The 19275-nt window shown below is 46.2% G+C and overlaps 1 protein-coding gene across 4 annotated transcripts in view; it reads left to right on the forward strand.

Annotated features, from left to right (window-relative positions):
• Window positions 1-465: 465 nt before the first annotated feature.
• CALN1 (calneuron 1) overlaps window positions 466-19275 on the forward strand; it is a 662896-nt gene continuing 644086 nt past the window's right edge. For all 4 annotated transcript variants that reach the window (XM_050783591.1, XM_050783597.1, XM_050783596.1 and 1 more), the window contains exon 1: window positions 466-690. The gene's annotated coding sequence lies outside the window, so the exon portion shown is untranslated. The remainder of the gene's footprint in view (window positions 691-19275) is intronic.

The following is a 19275-nucleotide window of genomic DNA, read 5'->3' on the forward strand; positions in this document are numbered from 1 at the left end:
TAATAGGCAGGCGTGTGTGTGCATGACAGGTGTGTGTGTACATGGGCAGGTGTGTGTGCATGCATGGGTGGGTATGTATGTATAACGGGCAGGCGTGTGTGCATGCAGCTTACATAAGTGGCAGTGCTCTCAGGAGGGGAGCACACAGTACAGACCAGGTTTCCCACTTTCCCCAGGCAGTGTCCCGTGCAGCCCCTTGTCTGAAGAGGGTGTCACTGATGCCCCCTGCCTCCACGGAGCCCAGCTCTTTCCCTCGGTCTGGAAGACAGCGAGCAGGACCTTGGTTCTTCCTAAGGTAGGCAGTGCCTGGGTCCACAGCCCTGTGGTTCCGATTCAAACCATGCAGCCCGAGAGACTCTGGTGGTTCTGGCTGCACTTTCCACCTTCTCAGCCCCGTTTTCTTGCTGGAGTGACAGGGCTGCAGGAAGCTTTCCCAGCAGCCGAAGCAGCAGCCAGAGCAGTCACGGCAGCAGCCACGGCAGCAGCACTGGCACCCTTCAAATTGGGACTCTAGCCCTTTAAATCTGCTCAGTTACCAAAAAAGAAGAGGCATCAGACCCTGTTAATTAAAGCTCGCCCCGGTCCATCATTCTGAGGAGCTGCAGTGCCCTGCTCCTTCCTGATGGCTTAGAGATTCTCCTTAACTCCCAGCCATGGATCTTGGAGAATTTCCCCCGAGATCAGCAGGAGGTATGACCCTTGCCGATGACACTCTGAAGCTTGTGTAGCTCTAAATCAATGATATAACTGACTGCATGGATGCTGCCTGCTTTCCCCTTTCTGCTTCTCCTCTTCCCCTCTTCCTCCTCTCCAATTTCCTAGCTTGTGTTTAGTTGAGACAGAATCAAGTTTTGATGGGTTTCGGAGGAAGGGGAGGGGTAGGGAGATCTGGAGGTGGCGGTGGCTCCTGGCGTGTTTGTTTTGGCCCTGGCTTCACCCAGCTGTCAAAGTGGTTTGGAGGAGTGGGGAGACATGCCTCTTTCAGCTCTGGCTCATGCAAAACCATTTCCTCCTGGCCGGGTCCCTTCCCCTTGGAGATAATGAAAAGGGCATAACCCTGACTTGACTTGCCTATCAAATCCATGCCCTGCCACTCAGTTGGAACATGGCTGTGTGGCTGCGCTCCCATGTTATTGGAAAACTCATTCCATACAACTTTCTCCCTGTAAATCGTCCCGGAGGAACATCTTGCCGACACCTGTCCCCCCTCCCCGCCCCTGCCCTCATTCTCCCCTCGTCTTTACTCTCTTTTCAAATGCTTGCTGTGTGATTTCAGGAATTCCTAACTCTGTCCCTTGTGCCTTTTGAGGAAACTCACTTCTAGCCGAGTCTCAGGTTCTGTGGCAAAGAGTTGTTTTGATTCAGGAATCTGCTCTAGCCTGGCAGAGAGAAGGAGTAGATCTATCTTCTTTGTACGTTGCATTGTGTAAATCGTACATGGGCTCAGAGAACATCTATCTGCAAATCTTTCATTGATTTGTTTTTGACCCTCGCGGGGTGCCTTCTGGGTGAAATGCTCTTCCCGAGTCATACCCAAAGGAAAGATTTCCTTTCCATCAGCTTGACACGACTTCGCAGACATCCCTGAAAGTCAGACTTGGGCAGAGGGAGGCATTTTCATTGGCCTGAGTGACAGTCGTCTCTGGGGGTCCCAGGGGCATGGGTTCGTGTGACTTGGGAGCAGCGCTTCTAAGGACTTCCAATTCCCCACCTGGGAGAGGAGCTTGGGAGGCAAAGTGCTTGTACTGAATTTTCCAGGGGCTTTAAAACATGCTGAATGGTTAACATCCCCGTTCAAGTCTTGAGAGGAATCTGAGCCAAAACACAGCTCACGTGAGTAGGGATTTTCCCCCAAAGTGATTGCCTGCAGAGTCCTGAACCGTTTCCATGAACGGTAGTTACCGCGTTTGCAGCTAAATCCCTTTGCAATCCCCCAGCCAAGGATGGGCACTTTCTCAGGGTGAATGTCCCGGAAGTCAGCCTGTCTGCTTCCCAGACACTGGAGGTGCAATGCATTTTGTAAGATCAGAATCATCAAACTCTCCGCTGTGGCAGAAACTCTCTGGTTTAGGAGAGACCATTCAGAGCTTATGAGTGAAGCTCTTGATGGAAAGAATTCTTATCCCCATGCCCATCGGTGGATCTGTGTGGTTGATTTAAAGATTCTGAAGAAGTAACCCTGGGAGAGATGTTTCCTGTAATCAGAAACTCAGTATGGAGGCCTTGGTCGCGCTGGTTAAAGGGAGGAGGCTTCCGGGAGGGTGGCGTTGGAGGTTTGAGGTCCTTCTGTTTTTTTGTTTTTTTTTTTGAGATGGAGTGTCTCTGTCGTCCAGGCTGGAGTGCAGTGGCCAGATCTTAGCTCACTGCAAGCTCCGCCTCCTGGGTTCATGCCATTCTCCTGCCTCAGCTTCCCCAGTAGCTGGGACTACAGGCGCTCGCCACCACGCCTGGCTAATTTTTTTGTATTTTTAGTAGAGACGGGGTTTCACCGTGTTAGCCAGGATGGTCTCGATCTCCTGACCTCGTGATCCACCCGTCTCAGCCTCCCAAAATGTTGGGATTACAGGTGTGAGCCACCGCGCCTGGCCGAGGTCCTTTTTAAAAGTCGTGCTGTCAGCTGGTCTGTGAGGGTCAGATTCTCTCCTGGAACTGAGGATAGAAGCGGACTGAGGCCATGGTTAGCCGGGTGAGTTCCTTGAGGTCACAGACCATTCAGTGGAGAAGGTTCATCCACACAGCTATAGGCACCTCTTCCTCTGTTGCCTGGTGGCCCAAAGGTCAACACCCTTCTTTTACTTTCTAAGGGAAGCCAAAAGAGGCTTGAAATAGATGTCACTAACTGTGTTTTTGTACCAGCTGGGGTCTATTAACAATAACTAATTAAGTAGACTGTTTCTTTGTGTCAAATTTTCTTTTCAACTTAATGGGGGGTGTGTGTGTGTGTGTGTGTGTGTGTGTGTGTGTGTGTGTGTTTTAATTCACTGATGGCTGCTGGTTTCAAGAAGCTGTAAACAGGTCCCAGGGGAGTTTGCTTAGATTTGGCAACTTTGTGTAGTTCTGTGGTCTGTTGACATTTCTTTAATGGCCGTGGTGGGCTCTTAGCTTACAGGGTGGTGGGAAAGGCATGCCCTTTCGGGACCGACAGACCTTCATTGGAGTCTCAGCTTCACCACACAAGAGCAGGTAGCCTGGGCTGCTGGTGAATCTCATTGCACGTCAGTTTCTCTGTCTGTAATATGGTAGCATTGTCAGGATTAAATGGAGTCATTTAGCTAAAGTCTGTGTAAGTAGCTGGTATAAAGGAGCATCTCTTCTTTCAATTGCATCTGCCTTGAATTAAATCAACATTAACACAAAGGATTGGACCATTTAAATAGTTTCAGTGACCCCTGTACTGACTGCTGGACTGTGCCTTTTCTGAGGGCAGGGATGGCCTCCTCCCTGTCACTCTGTCTCTCTCAAAAGCTGGCACAGGGACTGGCATGGTGCGGAAGCAACATCAAAGTTTATTGAATGAATACATGCCAGTCTGTGGACACGTAACTTTCAACATAGGTGGTTTTTAATGACTAAGCAAAACCAATTCTCACTCAGTTTACTTAAGAAGTACAGCTGAGTCAGTTAGATCAAAGAGCCTCATAACTGTAATAAATTTGGATTAAGATAGATCCATTTGTGGGGAAATTTGAACTGTACTAAAAAAAAAAAATTGTCTCCTGCACTGGAACCTGTACCGGGTGCCTGCGGACTCCAGGAGTGCCCCGGGAGCCATTCTGATTGCTAGCAGCCTTCCCTCTTCATGTGCTACTTCCTCTTTTTCATGCTTTGAAGAAGAGAAGAGACTCTGAAAGGGGAGAACTGCTGTGAATGGAAAGAGGAGCTTCAACTGCTACTCTGGGGTGTAGAACGAGTCTATCAATGTATCAATCCATTAAAAAAGAGTAAGTTGATTTGTGTGGAGACACTTAGTACCTACCGGGGAGAGCCATTGATTTAACAATTTTTTAAAAATTTAATTATTTAGTTTTTGAGACGGAGTCTCACTCTGTCACCCAGACTGGAGTGCAATGGCATGATCTCTGCTCACTGCAGCCTCCACCTCCCGGAGGTTGCAGTGAGCCGAGATCGCACCACTGCACTCCAGCCTGGGCAACAAGAGAGAAACTCTGTCTCAAAACAAAAAAAATTGATCAAAGATCATCATCATCGTCATAGTGAATACCACCACCACCACCTCACATTCGCAGAGGGTCTCTCTAGCTAGGGGTTGGAGGAACCCACGTGAGATTGGCTGCCCCCTATTCTCAAGTAAAGGGATGGGAGGTAAATAGTGTGTGTCATAGGCTACAAGGGGCACGAGTCCGGTGGATCATGGGAGGATGATGATCTTGGCCTTGGGAGAGCTTCTTTTGAGTAGATGATCCCCAAACTGAGTCCCGACAGAGGTGGCTATGAAGTATCATCCTAGGCTGAAGAAATTACACACGCAAAGAACAGAGGTGAAAGGAACACTCGAGGGAGCGGCAGCAAATCTGTCTAACCATTATGGGAGGCAATGTGATAAAAGAAGAAGCTGGAGAGGAGACAGGGGTTAGATCCTAAAGGACCCTGGGTGCGTGAAAGGCGGGGACTTCATTTTGAAGGAGATGGAGTCACTGAAGGATTTTAAGCAACGGAATTACCTGGGGAAATGGAATTGAACAAATACGCACTGAGCATCGATCCTTTGCCAAGCTGTGTCCTACGCACCGGGGATGTGGCGGTGAACACAGCACACAAAATCCCCTGCTCTTGCGGAACTTGCAGGCAGTGAATATGACAAAAAAAAAAAAATAAAATAAAAATAAAAAAATAAGCCACGAAAGGTAAATTGTACGGAGCACATCAGACGGTGACACACGCTTTGGAGAGAAATACAGCTGAGGAGGAGGATGAGGTCCCGAGACAGGCGTGTGTGTGTGTGTGTGCAACCCTTAATAATGCTCAATCCTAAGTGCAATCCTTAATAAAGTTTAATCCTAAATAAGTGCAACCCTAAATAAAATGCAATCCTAAATAAGTGCAACCCTAAATAAAGTACAATTCTAAATAAGTGCAACCCTACGTAAAGTGCAATCCTAAATAATTACAACCCTACATAAAGTGCAATCCTAAATAATTGCAACCCTACATAAAGTGCAATCCTAAATAAAATGCAATCCTAAATAAATAAAGGTGGCAGCAGAATGAAAACTCTCGGAGGCGTTGTAAGAACTTTGGCTTTTGCTTTGAGTGAGGCGGGAGCCAGCGCTGGGCTCTGAGCAGAGGAGAAACATTTTTAAATGATCCTCCTCACTGCTGTGTTGAGGAAAGACTGTGGGTGGGCAAGGCGGGAGCAGGAAGATCATCCAGGAGGTGAACATTTAATCCAGGCGAGAGGTAATGGTGGCTGGCCAGTGGGGTACCAGTGGAGGTCTGCCAAATGCTAGGATTCTGAACTTCTTGTTTTTTTTTTTTTTCAGGATGGAGGCAATGGGATGTGTTGATGGGTTGGAGAGTTGTGTGAGATGAGTCGAGGATGACTCAAGCTTCCTTGGCCTGAGACAGGGACAGCTGTGGGTGGAGCAGGTTTGGGAGGAGAGCAGGAGTCGGGTGTTTCTCATGTTAAATTGGAGACGTCTGTTGAGGCTCCCGGTGGAGATGTTGAGTGGGCAGTCCTGGGTTCACGGGAGAGATTTGGGCTGGAGACAGCCTTGGGAATCAGAGTACAGATGGTATTTAAAGCCATCTCAGATGAGATCATCGGGAGATGGAAGAGACGAAGAACTGAGTTCTGAGGCATCACGGCTATTTACAGGTTAAAAAGATGACCAGAAACCAAACCCGGAGATTGAGAAGGAGGTGTCTTTCTTCTTTCTCCTTCAAGACGATTCGCCCTGTTTGTACATTCTACATCCTCGTCTCTCCTGGGACCAAGACTCATAGCTCGTTCTCCCAAATATTTTTTTTGTTTGTTTTTTTGAGATGGAGTTTCGCTCTGTTGCTCAGGCTGAAGTGCAATGGTGCAATCTTGGCCCACTGCAAACTCCACCTCCCGGGGTTCAAGATATTCTCCTGCTTCAACCTCCCAAGTAGCTGGGATTACAGGTGTATGCTGCCGTGCCCGACTAATTTTTATATTTGTAGTAGAGATGGGGTTTCACCCTGTTAGCCAGGCTGGTCTCGAACTCCTGACCTCAGGTGATCCTCCTGTCTCAGCCACTCAAAGTGCTGGGATTACAGGCATGAGTCACCATGCCCGGCCCTCATTCTCCCAGTTTTTAACTTGTTCCTTTCTCCTGGCTTCTTCCCACCTCCCTGTAGGTCTGCTCAGATCTTTCTCATCTCAGAAAAAAACCTTCCCTTAGCTCCTACCGACTCCTTTAGCTTTTGCTCTCTTGTTCTCTTTTTCTTCACAGATAAACTTTTATTTCTTTCAGCATTAATCAAACAACTGCTGCATACCAGGAGTAAAGAATATGGAAACAAAAGACAGATTTTACCCTACTTGAAAGAATATTTATTTACACCTTGTCTACTTCCATAAAGCATTTTGGATAGCATTTTTGACACGTATATATAATGAAATATAAAATATATGATCATAAACTAAACATAAAAAATTTTGTACCAAAAATGTTTGTATTTGTATTCTAAAATACGATTTAGAACAGAGGAGCAAGATCAGGACAAAAAACAGAATGCAGAAATAAAGGTCATAAGATTCTATTTTATTATTATTATTGTTTGTTTTTGAGACAGAGTCTCGCTCTGTTGCTGAGGCTGGAGGGCAGGGGTGTGATCTCAGCTCACTGCAACCTCTGCCTCCCGGGTTCAAGCGATTCTCCTGTTTCAGCCTCTGGAGTAGCTGGGATTACAGGCAAAAGCCACCACACCCAGCTGAGTTTTGTATTTTTAGTAGAGATGGGATTTCCTCATATTGACCAGGCTGATCTTGAACTCCTAGCCTCAAGTGATCCACCTGCCTCAGCCTTCCAAAGTGCTGAGATTACAGGCTTGAGCCACTGTGCCTGGCCAGATTCTATTTTATTTTAATTTTGAGAGACAAAGTCTTACTGTGTTGTCCAGGCTGGTCTTAAACTTCTGGCCCCGAGTGATCCTCCCACTTTGGCCTCCCAAAGTACTGAGATTACGGGCATGAGCCCCTGCGCCTGACTGGTCATAAAACTGTATAAGAATATAATTGAGCTGCTAATCTGATCAGAACTTTCTGGTCAGAAAAGAGAAAATGGGAATTTCTTTTTTTCTTTTTCTTTTTTTTTTTTTTGAGACAGAGTCTCGCTATCTCCCAGGCTGGAGTGCAGTGGCCCGATCTCGGCTCACTACAACCTCCGCCTCCCGGGTTCAAGCAATTCTCCTGTCTCAGCCTCCCGAGTAGCTGGGACTACAGGCGTCCGCCACCACTCCTGGCTAATTTTTGTATTTTTAGTAGAGACGGGGTTTCAGCATATTGGCCAGGCTGGTCTCGAACTCCTGACCTTGTGATCCATCCGCCTTGGCCTCCCAAGTGCTGGGATTACAGGCTTGAGCCACCGCACCCGGCCTGAAAATGGGAATTTCTTAAAAAAATTTACCAATGCTCTCAGATCATAATTGTATGGGTCAATACATATTGGGGTTTTGGATATGCTGGGTGCTACCTAACCAGGACCCAGACCAAGAAACAGGACATGGTCTGCACCCCAGCGCCACCCCCATGATCATTTCCAGTTGGTGTTCTCTCCAGGGACTGACATTAACCATTTGTCTGTTTTAAACTATTTTGGGAATTGCATTCTGAGTTTTGTTGTCCGTGAGATGATATGGTTCCTTAAGGAAAACCAAAGCTTTCTGGCATTTAATTCTAAAATCATACAGTTGATCCTTGAGCAATTTGGGTTTGAACTGTAAGAGGCCACTTATACACAGATCTCCTTCTGCCTCTACCACCCCTGAGACAGGAAGACCAAACCCTCTTTTTCTTCCTCCTCCTAAGCCTCCTCAATGTGAAAAAGACAAGGAAAGGCCCGGTGCAGTGGCTCACACCTGTAATCCCAGCACTTTGGGAGGCCGAGGCGGGTGGATCATGAGGTCAGGAGTTCATGACCAGCCCGGCCAAGATGGTGAAACCCCGTCTCTACTACAAATACAAAAAAATTAGCCAGGCATGGTGTTGGGCGCCTGTAATCCCAGCTACTTAGGAGGTTGAGGCAGAGAATTGCTTGAACCCGGGAGGCAGAGGTTGCAGTGAGCTGAGATTGTGCCATTGCACTCCAGCCTGGGCGACAAAGCGAGACTCCATCTCAAAAAAAAAAAAGAATAAACGACAAGGATAAAGACCTTTATGATGATCCACTTCCATTTAATGAATAGTCAATATATTTTTTCTTCTTCATGATATTTTAATAACATTTCCTCCTCTTTAGCTTACTTTATTGTAAGAATACTGAATACATTATATCTAACACACAACATATGTGTTAATCAACTGTTTACGTTATCAATAAGCCTTCTGGTCAACAGTAGGCTATTAGCAGTCAAGTTTTTGGAGATTCAAAAGTCATATGTGACTGGGCATAGTGGCTCACGCCTGTAATCCCAAGACTTTGGGAGGCTGAGGTAGGAGGATTGTATGAGCTCAGGGGTTTGATACCAGCCTGGGCTTGTAAAATAATTTAAATTATTTCTGGAAATAATTTTAAAAATTAACTAGTTATGATGGTATGTGCCTGTAGTTACAGCTACTTGGGAGGCTAAGGAAGGAGGATCACTTGAGCCCAGGAGGCTGCAGTGAGCTATGATGGCGCCACTGCACTCCAGCCTTAGCAACAGAGTGATACACTGTCTCCACAAAAAAAGAAAGAGTTGTATGCAGATTTTCAACTGCATGGGGCAAGGGGAGCAGCACCCCTAACCCCCACAGCGTTCGAGGGTCAACTGTATTTTCTTCTGAGTTTCCATTTAAGGAATGCTGAAAAGTTAGGTGGCCTATACCTTGTCTATTTCCGTAACATACTTTGGATAGCATGCAAATTTATGTGTGTGTCATGAAACATAAAATATAAACTTATAAACTAAGGCAAAGAGTGGCAGCTATTTGGCATCACTTGAAGCCCAACCAGGGGCAGTCAGAAGGTAGAATCTGGAGAGGATGGAGTGTTAAATGCCAGTGAGATGAAGCAACATAAAGCCCGGAAGTGTCCGTCGGAGTTAGAAAGTAGGAGGCAGCCAGCCAGGTTCCTGGAGTGATGGAGGTAGAAGCCAGATTGAGGGAGGAGGTCAAGGAAGTAATAAGAAATTTGCTGTGATGTCTCTACGTGGCGGCTACTATTTTAAGATGGTCTATTCTCATGCGAAGGAGAGAAAAGATGGCAGGTAGAAGACCTTGCAAAACATAAGGAAGGATTTTGTTTATTTCTCAATAGAATGAGAGAGACTTAATCGTGTTTTTGGAGAAACAGGTAGTCAAGAAATACAGGCAAGGCTGGGCGCCGTGGCTCACTTCTGTAATCTCAACACTCTGGGAGGCTGAGGTGGGAGGATGGCTTGAGCCTACGAGTTCAAGGCCAGCCTGGGCAACATAGCGAGACTCCATCTCTACAAAAAAACAAAAATAAAAATAATTAGCCAGGGATAGTGGTGCATGCTTGGAGAACCAGCTACTCAGGAGGCTGAGGTAGGAGGATTGCTTGAGGTCAGGAGTTTAGAATAGCCTGGCACCATAGCGAGACCTCATCTCTACAAAAAATAAAAAGAAAAACAAATTAGCTGGGTGTGGTGGTTGCACACCTATAGAACCAGATGCTTGGGAGGCTGAGGTGGGAGGATCATTGGAGCTTAGGCATCAAGGCTGCCGTGAGCCATGATTGCACCACTGCACTCCAACCTGGACAACACAGTGAGACTCTATCTCAAAAAGAAAGAAAGAGAAGGGACGGGGGAAATAAGGAAGGAAGGAAGGAAAAAAGGAAGGAACAGAGGGAGGGAGGGAGAGAGGAGGAAGGAAGGGAGGCAGGGAGGGAAGGAGGAAAGAAAGAAGGAAGGAAGAAAAGAAGGAAAGAAGGAAGGGAGAATGGAAGGGAGGGAGGGAGGAAGGAAAGAAGGAAGGAAGGTAGGAAGGAAAGAAGGAAGGGAGGGAGGGAGAGAGGAAGGAAAGAAAGAAGGAAAGAAGGAAGGAAAGAAAGGAAGGAAGGGTGGGAAGGAGGAAGGAAAGAGAGAGAGGGAGGGAGGGAGGAAGGAAAGAAAAAAGGAAAGAAAGAGAAAGAAAAGAAAGAAAGGCAAAAGATAAAATGGAGAGAAAAGATAGTTAAAGCAAGCAAAAACCTAGATAAATTTGCATACTCTAGACACACACACACACACACACACACACATACTCCACACAACTGGGTTTCTCACCTTCTTTAACTTTTCCTGGTGACAGACCCTTCTCCTTGCCATTGTTCTCCTTTGTTTTGAAGCTAAAACAGCCCTTAGCAACCGAACCCCTTAGGATCTCCTAGGATTGACCCACTCAGGCTTCTCTCTAGTGAAAGGGACACTGTCTGTAATCTGTCAACTTTATTTCAGTCATCAGTCCCAGAATGTCAGGACTGCCAGGGGCCTTCGTGAGTGTCCAACCTGTGTTCTTATTTTCCAAATGAAAAAACTGAGGCCCATGATTTCCTGGCAAGGTAGAGAGAACAGCAGAGCTAAACCCCAGATTGCCAGACTACTTGACTGTATTTCCAGAACTCCCTATTTCCAGGCATTTTCAAATCTCTCCCTCCTAATCTCTAAAACTTGAGTGTTTCTAAAATTTCAGCAAGCACCAAAATCATCATCTAGAGGGTTTCTTTTTTCTTTTTTTTTTTTTGAGACAGGGTCTCATCCGATCACCAGGCTGGAGTGCACTGATGCAGTCACAGCTCACTGCAGACTTGACCTCCTTGGCTCAAGCGGCGCAAGCCTCCCTGCTTAGCCTCCCAAGCAGCTGGGACTACAGGCGTGTGCAACCATGCTTGGCTAATTTTTTGTTTTCTGTAGAGACGAGGCCTTGCATGTCGCCCAGGCTCATCTAGAGGTTTTTTCAAGACAGATTTTTTTGGGCCTCACCCCTTCTGAATTTCTGATTCAGTAGGGCTGGGAAGAAGGTGAGAATTTGCAGCATCAACAGCTTTCCCAGGTGACTCTGAGGCTGCTTGTTTGGACCCACACTTGCAGAACATTATTTAAGAGGGGGTGTGCGCAGAGCAGGCAGGGAGGGAGTGAGAAAAACTAGACAGGGGTTCCTAGAAGCAAGCATCTTCTCTGATCTGATCTCATTTCCCTTGGGTCAGGCCTGAATGAGGTGTGGTTGGCCAGCTGCCAGGCCCAAGAAGATCAACACCATTTCACCTTCTAGTCACCAAGAGGCTTAAGGAATGCAGTTGTATTAGTCTGTTCTCACGTTGCTGGTAAAGACATACCTGAGACTGGGTAATTTACAAAGAAAAAGGCGTTTAATGGACTCACAGTTCCACATGGCTGGAGAGGCCTCACAATCATGGAAGCTGAAAGGTACAAGGCACATCTTACATGGCGGCAGACAAGAGAGAATTTGTGCATGGAAATTCCCCCTTATAAAAACCATATGACCTCGTGAGAGTTAGTCACTATCATGAGAACAGTATGAGGGAAACCACCTCCATGATTCAACTACCTCCCATGGGGTCCCTCCCACGACACGTGGGGATTATGGGAGCTACAATTCAAGATGAGACTTGGGTGGGGACACAGTCGAACCATATCAGTCAGCAGTGTAGCAGGCTGAGCCCTGCAACTAATCCCAAGAACCTGGCTGTCATTAAATACAGCACAGTCTGTGCTTTTACATCTTTCTGCCTTCCATGGAAAGGGAATCACTGGGAAGCTGGCCATTCAGACCCAGGCTGGGGGGCATCTCATAGCTCACATTTCCCTTGCAGCCACTCTGAGGCCAGCACCCCTTTGTCACTCCCCAAGGGAATAGGGAACGCCCAGTTGGGTGAGACTCAAGGTTTCTCTTGAGCTTATTCCATTATCTTGGCACTCAGAGTGTATGTCAAGTGAATTCTGTGTCTCTGGCAGGTTATTACGAGCTGAATTAGTGGTAGTGAAATAAAAACCATAATAAAGCTGTACTGCACTCTTAAATTGTTAAAATTTATTAGAAAATGCGCATAGTTATTAACTGATTTTCGCCTGTGTGCATTCGCTTGTGCCGAAGCCAGGGAAGATGAAAAGTGGCTCTGTCAAACGGAGGCTGAGGGTTGGTTCCTGGAATTCTCCAGAGAGCCCTAAATGGGAAAGCATATTCACAAATTCACGGAGCGCTACTGGCCTCTCCGTGTTGGCCGCTGCCTCTCTCCTGTGCTGCCTGAGGCTCTCCAGGGCTGTAACTGTGGTCCCAGGGGAAGGAAATCCATCTGTCCACTTCCAGGAGGCCCCAGCGGCAGGCTGAGGGAGGCGTGGATGAATGGGGCCTTGTGTTTCTCCAGTGTTTACACTTAGAAGGCTCAGTTACTCACCCTCTCTAGTCTTCAGGCGGAATGTTCGAGCCCAGGAAAGCTGTTGTAGACAAGCTTCCACCACATTCTCTTGTGCTCTCTCTGCTGGCCTGTTTCCTACTTCTCTTTTCTTTTCTTTTCTCTTTTCCTTTCCTTTCTTTTCTTTTCTTTTTTTTTTTCCTTAGAGACTGGATCTGGCTCTGTTGCCCAGGCTGAAGTGCAATGCTGCAATCACTGGTCACTGCAGCCTCGAATTCCTAGGCTCAAGTGATCCTCCCACCTCAGCCTTCTGAATAGCTAGGACTACAGGCATGTGCCACCAAATCCAGCTAATTTTTTTTTTAAACTTTTTTTTTTTGTAGATACAGTGTCTTGCTATGTTGCTCAGGCTGGTCTCACACCCCTAGCCTCAAGTAATCCTTCCACCTGGGCCTCCCAAAGTGCTGGGATTACAGGTGTGAGCCACCACGTATGACCCCTACCCTGCCTTTTGAAAATCCAAAGAAGCAGCCAAATTTTCCTTAGCTCAACTAGGGCCATTTCTAGATTGCTTCACCAGCAAGTAACTGGTTATTGACTGTCCAGGCCTCCTATGAAGTGCAGAAATGCAGCAAGAAAGTTTTTCCTGCTGTTCTGCTCTGTGGGGAATTGGAGGATGACGTTTACTCATTTTCAGAGACAGAGAGAGATGCTTTTAGTCCTTAGTCCTTAGGAGGACGGGAGCCCTCCATGGTCTTATAGCTAAGAGGGCTCACCTTACTGCCTCTCCTCCTGCAAAGATCTTTCCAGTAACTAATTCTACCACTCTTTGTAAATTATTATTATTATTATTATTATTATTTAGATGGAGTCTCGCACTGTCGCCAGACTGGAGTGCAGTGGCACGATCTCGGCTCACTGCAACCTCTGCCTCCTGGGTTTAAGCGATTCTCTTGCTTCAGCCTCCCGAGTAGCTGGGGTTACAGGCGCCTGCCAGCAGGCCCAGCTATTTTTTTTTTTTTTTTTTTGTATTTTAGTAGAGACGGGATTTCACCACGTTGACCAGGCTGGTCTCAAACTCCTGATCTCAGGTGATCCACTCGCCTCGGCCTCCCAAAGTGCTGGAATTACAGGGATGAGCCACTGCACCTGGCCTGTAAATTATTTTTATCCTAAAAAAATTGAAATGTTATTTTCCTATTTGTTAACTTTAAGCACTCTTCCTTGGAAGAGAGTGGACTAGAAAGCAGGAAGTGATTTGTGCAAATCCAATATACAGTTTTTGTTTTTTTTTTTTCTTTCAGGAACAGGATCTCACTTTTTCACCCAGGCTGGAGGGCAGTGGCATGATCATAGCTCACTGCAGCTTTGAACTCCTGGGCTTAAGTGATCCTCTCCCTCAGCTTCCCGAGTAGCTGAGACTACAGGTGTGTGCCACCACCACGCCTGGCTAATTATTATTATTTGCAGAAATGGGGCCTCGTTATGTTGCCCAGGCTGGTCTGGAACTCCTGGCCTCAAGTGACCCTGGCCTCCCAAAGCTCTGGGATTGCAGGTGTGATCCACTGTGCCTCGCCTCCAATGTACATTTTGAATCAGATCCCATAAGACCTACCTTTGAGTTGATAGCAGCATCCGCATTGGTTTACTAGCCCTGGGTCCTTCTTGCTACCCTGAGACCCAGCTACGTTGTAAATTCACTTGAAGCCTGAGACGCTTCTGCTTAGAAGAAGTAGGGAAGCAGAAAGCTGAGAGTTTTCTGGAGTCTCTGCCACTGTGCTCGGATGTTTCTCTTGGGGTTTTCTGGGAGCCTCAAGCACCCAGGATGGGGTAGCAGGGCATTGCTTCCTGATCCTGGGGCGGCTCCCAGCCTTGGCATAATCTGTGGGATCCACGGTGAACTGAAAAACTCAGGGCCAGTATGGGAGAAGTGTTGGGTTTTTTAGTCCCCTGTGGGAGAAGTTTTCTCCTAACTAGTTTCTTTGTTGTTCCTGTTTATATAGCACAGCTGATGCGTACTAAGAGTTCAGAGGACACCACGTGGTTGAATTCCTGCAGTCTTGTGGATGTGTTCTCTCGTTTGGAGAGCGGTTAATCTATTTTTCTGTCCCTGGGATACTTTAGGCTGCTACCTGGTCAGGGGGCTGCTGGAGGGAGATCAATATCTCAAAGACTACTTCAAGGGGCAGGTTCCTTTCCCCCTTGTAGTCACTGATTCAGAGGAAAATGGAATTATACCAGCAGAAATTTAAGACACCTGAGCTCCAATGAGATCGTCCAACACTCTGAATCTTCCCTTTTTTTTGCCCTTGAGCCTAAAGATAGTCCATGGGGTGTGTAGAAAGAGTAACAAATGTTTGGATTCAAACAGAGCTATGGCCTTGTTCTTTTCCCGCCTCCCCTTGATGTGGTATCTAGAAGATAACGTGATTACATGAATATGTAATGCAGCGAAATCTAGTTAGTTTACCAGCACCGTCTCCTTGCCCAGGCAGAGTGATTTCCTGGTTTTAAAAGACAGTGAAATTGCTGATGTGAGAGCTGGTGCTTGCTGAAGCATGTCATGAAGTAGTCAACTTCAGAGAGCCCTGGTGCACTGCAGAAACCCAACATTTAGGATCCATTTATATACTCTCCACTTTGTTCCAGAAAGGATGCAAGGCGATTTGCAAAGATGAGTATCCAATTACAGGACAAAATTAAATGAAAAAATAAATAGACAACGAAAACAAGAGAAGGGAAAAGCGGGCCGGAAGGCAAGGATGGAGCCAGGAATGAGGTTAGGACACAAAATTCGTGACATCAGATCCTGTGCATTTACTGGAGGCAAAAGTCTGGGGTGACCCTGAGCTTTCTTTCAGCCAACACGGAGAGGGAAACAGTCCCTTGTTACACACCCAGCATCTGTGTGATGAAAGCAAGCCAGCTGCTCAGGAGAGGCATGGCTATTTCTGTTCCTGGAGGCAGAGAGAAATATTGCCCATGGGTCCTTGTATTAGTCTGTTCTCATGCTGCTAATAAAGACGTACCCAAGGCTGGATAATTTATAAATAAAAAGAGGTTTAGGCCGGGCGCGGTGGCTCAAGCCTGTAATCCCAGCACTTTGGGAGGCCAAGACAGGCGGACCATGAGGTCAGGAGATCGAGACCATCCTGGCTAACACGGTGAAACCCCGTCTGTAGTAAAAAATACAAAAAAACTAGCTGGGTGAGGTGGCGGGCGCCTGTAGTCCCAGCTACTCGGGAGGCTGAGACAGGAGAATGGCGGAAACCCAGGAGGCGGAGCTTGCAGTGAGCTGAGATCCGGCCACTGCACTCCAGTCTGGGCGACAGAGTGAGACTCCGTCTCAAAAAAAAAGAAAACGAAAAAGAGGTTTAATGGACTCACGGTTCCACTTGGCTGGGAAGGCTTCACAACCATGGTGGAAGACAAAGGAGAAACAAAGGCACGTCTTACATAGTGGCAGGCAAGAGAGTGTAGGCAGGGGAACTGCCCTTTATAAAACCATCAGGTCTCATGAGACTCGCTTATTATCACCAGAACAGCACAGGAAAACCCACCCCCATGATTCAGTTACCTCCCACTGGGTCCCTCCCATGATGCATGAGGATTATGGGAGCTACAATTCAAGATGAGATTTGGGTGGGGACACAGTCAAATCATATCAATCCTCAAAGGGAAGACATGGTATAATGTAATAATAGTGTCCTGAACGGTCTCACAGTTCATTATAACAAGGAGTTTAATAGGACTGGCTGCCTCCTCTTGTAATATTCCTCAAGATTGGGAGATGGTTAGGGAGGTAGAGCTGTCCCAAAACATTCTCTGATAGTCTGACTTAGTTTTTTTTTTTTTGGGGGGGGGGGATGAGGTCTCACTCTCTTGCCCCGGCTGGAGTAGTGTAATAGGAGGATCATGGCTCCCTGCAGCCTTGAACTCCTGGACTCCGAAGATCCTCTGACCTCAGCCTACTAGGTAGCTGGGACTACAGGCATGCACGACCACACTCGTTAATTTTTAAATATTCTGTAGAGACGAGGTCTCTCTCACTATGCTACCCAGGCTGGTCTCGAACTCCTGGCCTCGAACGATCTTCCAGCCTTGGCCTCCCAAAGTGCTGGGGTTATAGGCATGAGCCACTGAGCCTGACTTAATCTGATTTAGAGCTTAGATTACCTATGGTGGGCTGCCTTCCCTCCAAATCATTCTCTATGGCAAGTGCGTCCACAGAGTGGCGACAGAGGCTGCTGCAGTGTTAAGTTGTGTGTGCGTGTGCGCATGTGGGTGTACATGTGTGCGTGTGTGCTGGGGGAATGGCAAAGGATGGGGGTGCAGAGATCAGGAGGGTTCTGTTCCCCCCAAACCCTCAGTTTTTTGTAATTTTCATATTGGAGTTCCTCATATTTTTCCTGAAGAAAAGGGCCCCCCACTACTAATAATAGCTTTATCAGTGTTTAAGAAAAATAGATTGTTGCCCGGCTCAGTGGCTTATGCCTGTAATCCCAGCACTTTGGGAGGCTGAGGCGGGTAGATCATTTGAGGTCAGGAGTTCGAGACCAGCCTGGCCAGTATGATGAAACCCCGTCTTTACTGAAAATACAAAAATTAGCCGGGTATGGTGGCACAGGCCTGTAATCCCAGCTACTCGAGAGACTGAGGCGGGAGAATCGCTTGAATCTGGGAGGCGGAGGTTACAGTGAGCCGAGATTCCATCTCAAAAAAAAAAAAAAAAAAAAAATAGCCTGGCTTCACCCCATGGGTAGTTATTTTCCCAACACTGTGAGCACTGTGCAAAGAATTTTGAGATAATTCTCCTTGACAAAAACTTGGAGGGCAGTTGCCCTGGGCTGCTGGTTGAGTGCAACCCCATATGCTTTAACAGTTGGTAGAGCTGGAGGTGGCACTGAAATCCTCTTAGGAACAGGGAACAGGTGACCAGGACACCGTCCGGAACAAGATACCGTGCAGAGCGCATTTACAGCCAGACCGGTTCATTAGAGCCAGTGTCACTTCTGATTGGTTGGTCCTTAGCTCACCTCCATTTTGATTGGTCAGCGCATGCGCCCTACAGGGAGTTAAATACTGACATTCACCTGTGTGTGAGCAGGCTGAGAAGCCCCTTGAGGGGAATATTTGGGGTCCCATGTGAAGTCCAGGCAAAGGGTGTAACAACATCCCAAACTTTGACCATGGCAGAAAAACGTTCATCCAGAAAACACTTAAAGCAGGTGACCTAAACAGCCACCTCAGTAATCAACCTCCCTGTAAAATTTTATGTTTAACCTTAAACATCATAATTTCCTGGTGTATTCTGTTATAAATTGACCACAAATTAAATACCTAGGTCTTAGAATTTATATATATATATATAAAATTATTATATCTGTTAAAAATATGTGTAATTATAGATACAAATGTATTATTATTATAGATAAATATATACTATCTATAAATTTATAATTATATGTAAATATATAATCTATAAATATATGATTATGTATATACATTATCTATAAATATATGATTATATATAAATCTGTAATAATTACATATATTTGTTAAAATACATAATTACAGGCCAGGCGGTGGCTCACACCTGTAATCTCAGCACTTTGGGAGACCAAGGTGGGCGGATCACCTGAGATCAGGAGTTTGAGACCAGCCTGGCCAACAAGGTGAAACCCCGTCTCTACTAAAAGGACAAAGAATTAGCTGGGCGTGGTGGCAGGTGCCTGTAATCCCAGCTACTCGGGAGGCAGAGGCAGGAGAATCACTTGAACCCGGTGGGGCAGAGGTTGAAGTGAGCCGAGATCATGCCATTGCACTCCAGCCTGGGTGACAGAGTGAGACTCCATCTCATATATATATATACACACACACACACACACATATATATGTAATTTCATATAATAATTATATATATTTATGTAATATATAGAAATATTCTAAGGGAGTTAAATCATGAAGAATGTGAAAGTTTTTTTTTTTTATGATGACATTGAGTTTCAGAATAGCTATTGTACATACTTTCTTTTTGGCACTAATCTCAGATCAAAGCCACTTGTCTACAACAGCTACTAGTAATTCATGACCATAAAACCATGAATGACCTCCGTTGAAAAGAGAATGGTGATGATTTGGTTCTCTGTCAGCATTCCATTCGTCTAGGAGGGGTCTCAAGTCCAAAAGGTAGAAAATGAGGGGAAAATCCCACGTTACGCCACATTCATTTTGGGGGGATATTTTCTACAAGCCATTTGCTATTCTAGGTGCTGGAGATATTGCAAGGAACAAAACCAGTAAGATTCCTGCTCTGACGGGACTCATAGTCTAGGGGTGAAACACAAATAATGAAAACTTAGCAAATATTTTCTTTTAGGACCTCGAGCTAATGTCAATATCCAAATCCACTTGAGGTTGGTGTCCATTGATTGACTTTCCTCTTGAAGATGGATTCTATTATCCTGCTTATGGGTATGTCCAGTAATTTTGCATTCTACCCTGGACTTTGTGAATGATCTGTTGAGTAGTCTCTGGGTTCTGTTGGGCACATCTGAAGAATATTGATTTATTTGTCAGTTTTTGTTTTAATAGGAAGTTAGCCTGGCTGGACAGCAGCTGAATGTCTATTTGCTTCTCTTAGGCTGAGTTGGGCCTCTTGGAGTCTGTCTTGTGTGTATGTGTAGTTATGGGATCAACCAAAGGTTTGATAGAGCCACTCTCAAAATTTGGGTTCTCCCTGTGTGATTCTTTCTTTTCTGATAGGTCCCTC

This window comes from Macaca thibetana, chromosome 3 (genome assembly GCF_024542745.1).
Source record: "Macaca thibetana thibetana isolate TM-01 chromosome 3, ASM2454274v1, whole genome shotgun sequence".
NCBI classification, from domain to species: domain Eukaryota; kingdom Metazoa; phylum Chordata; class Mammalia; order Primates; family Cercopithecidae; genus Macaca; species Macaca thibetana.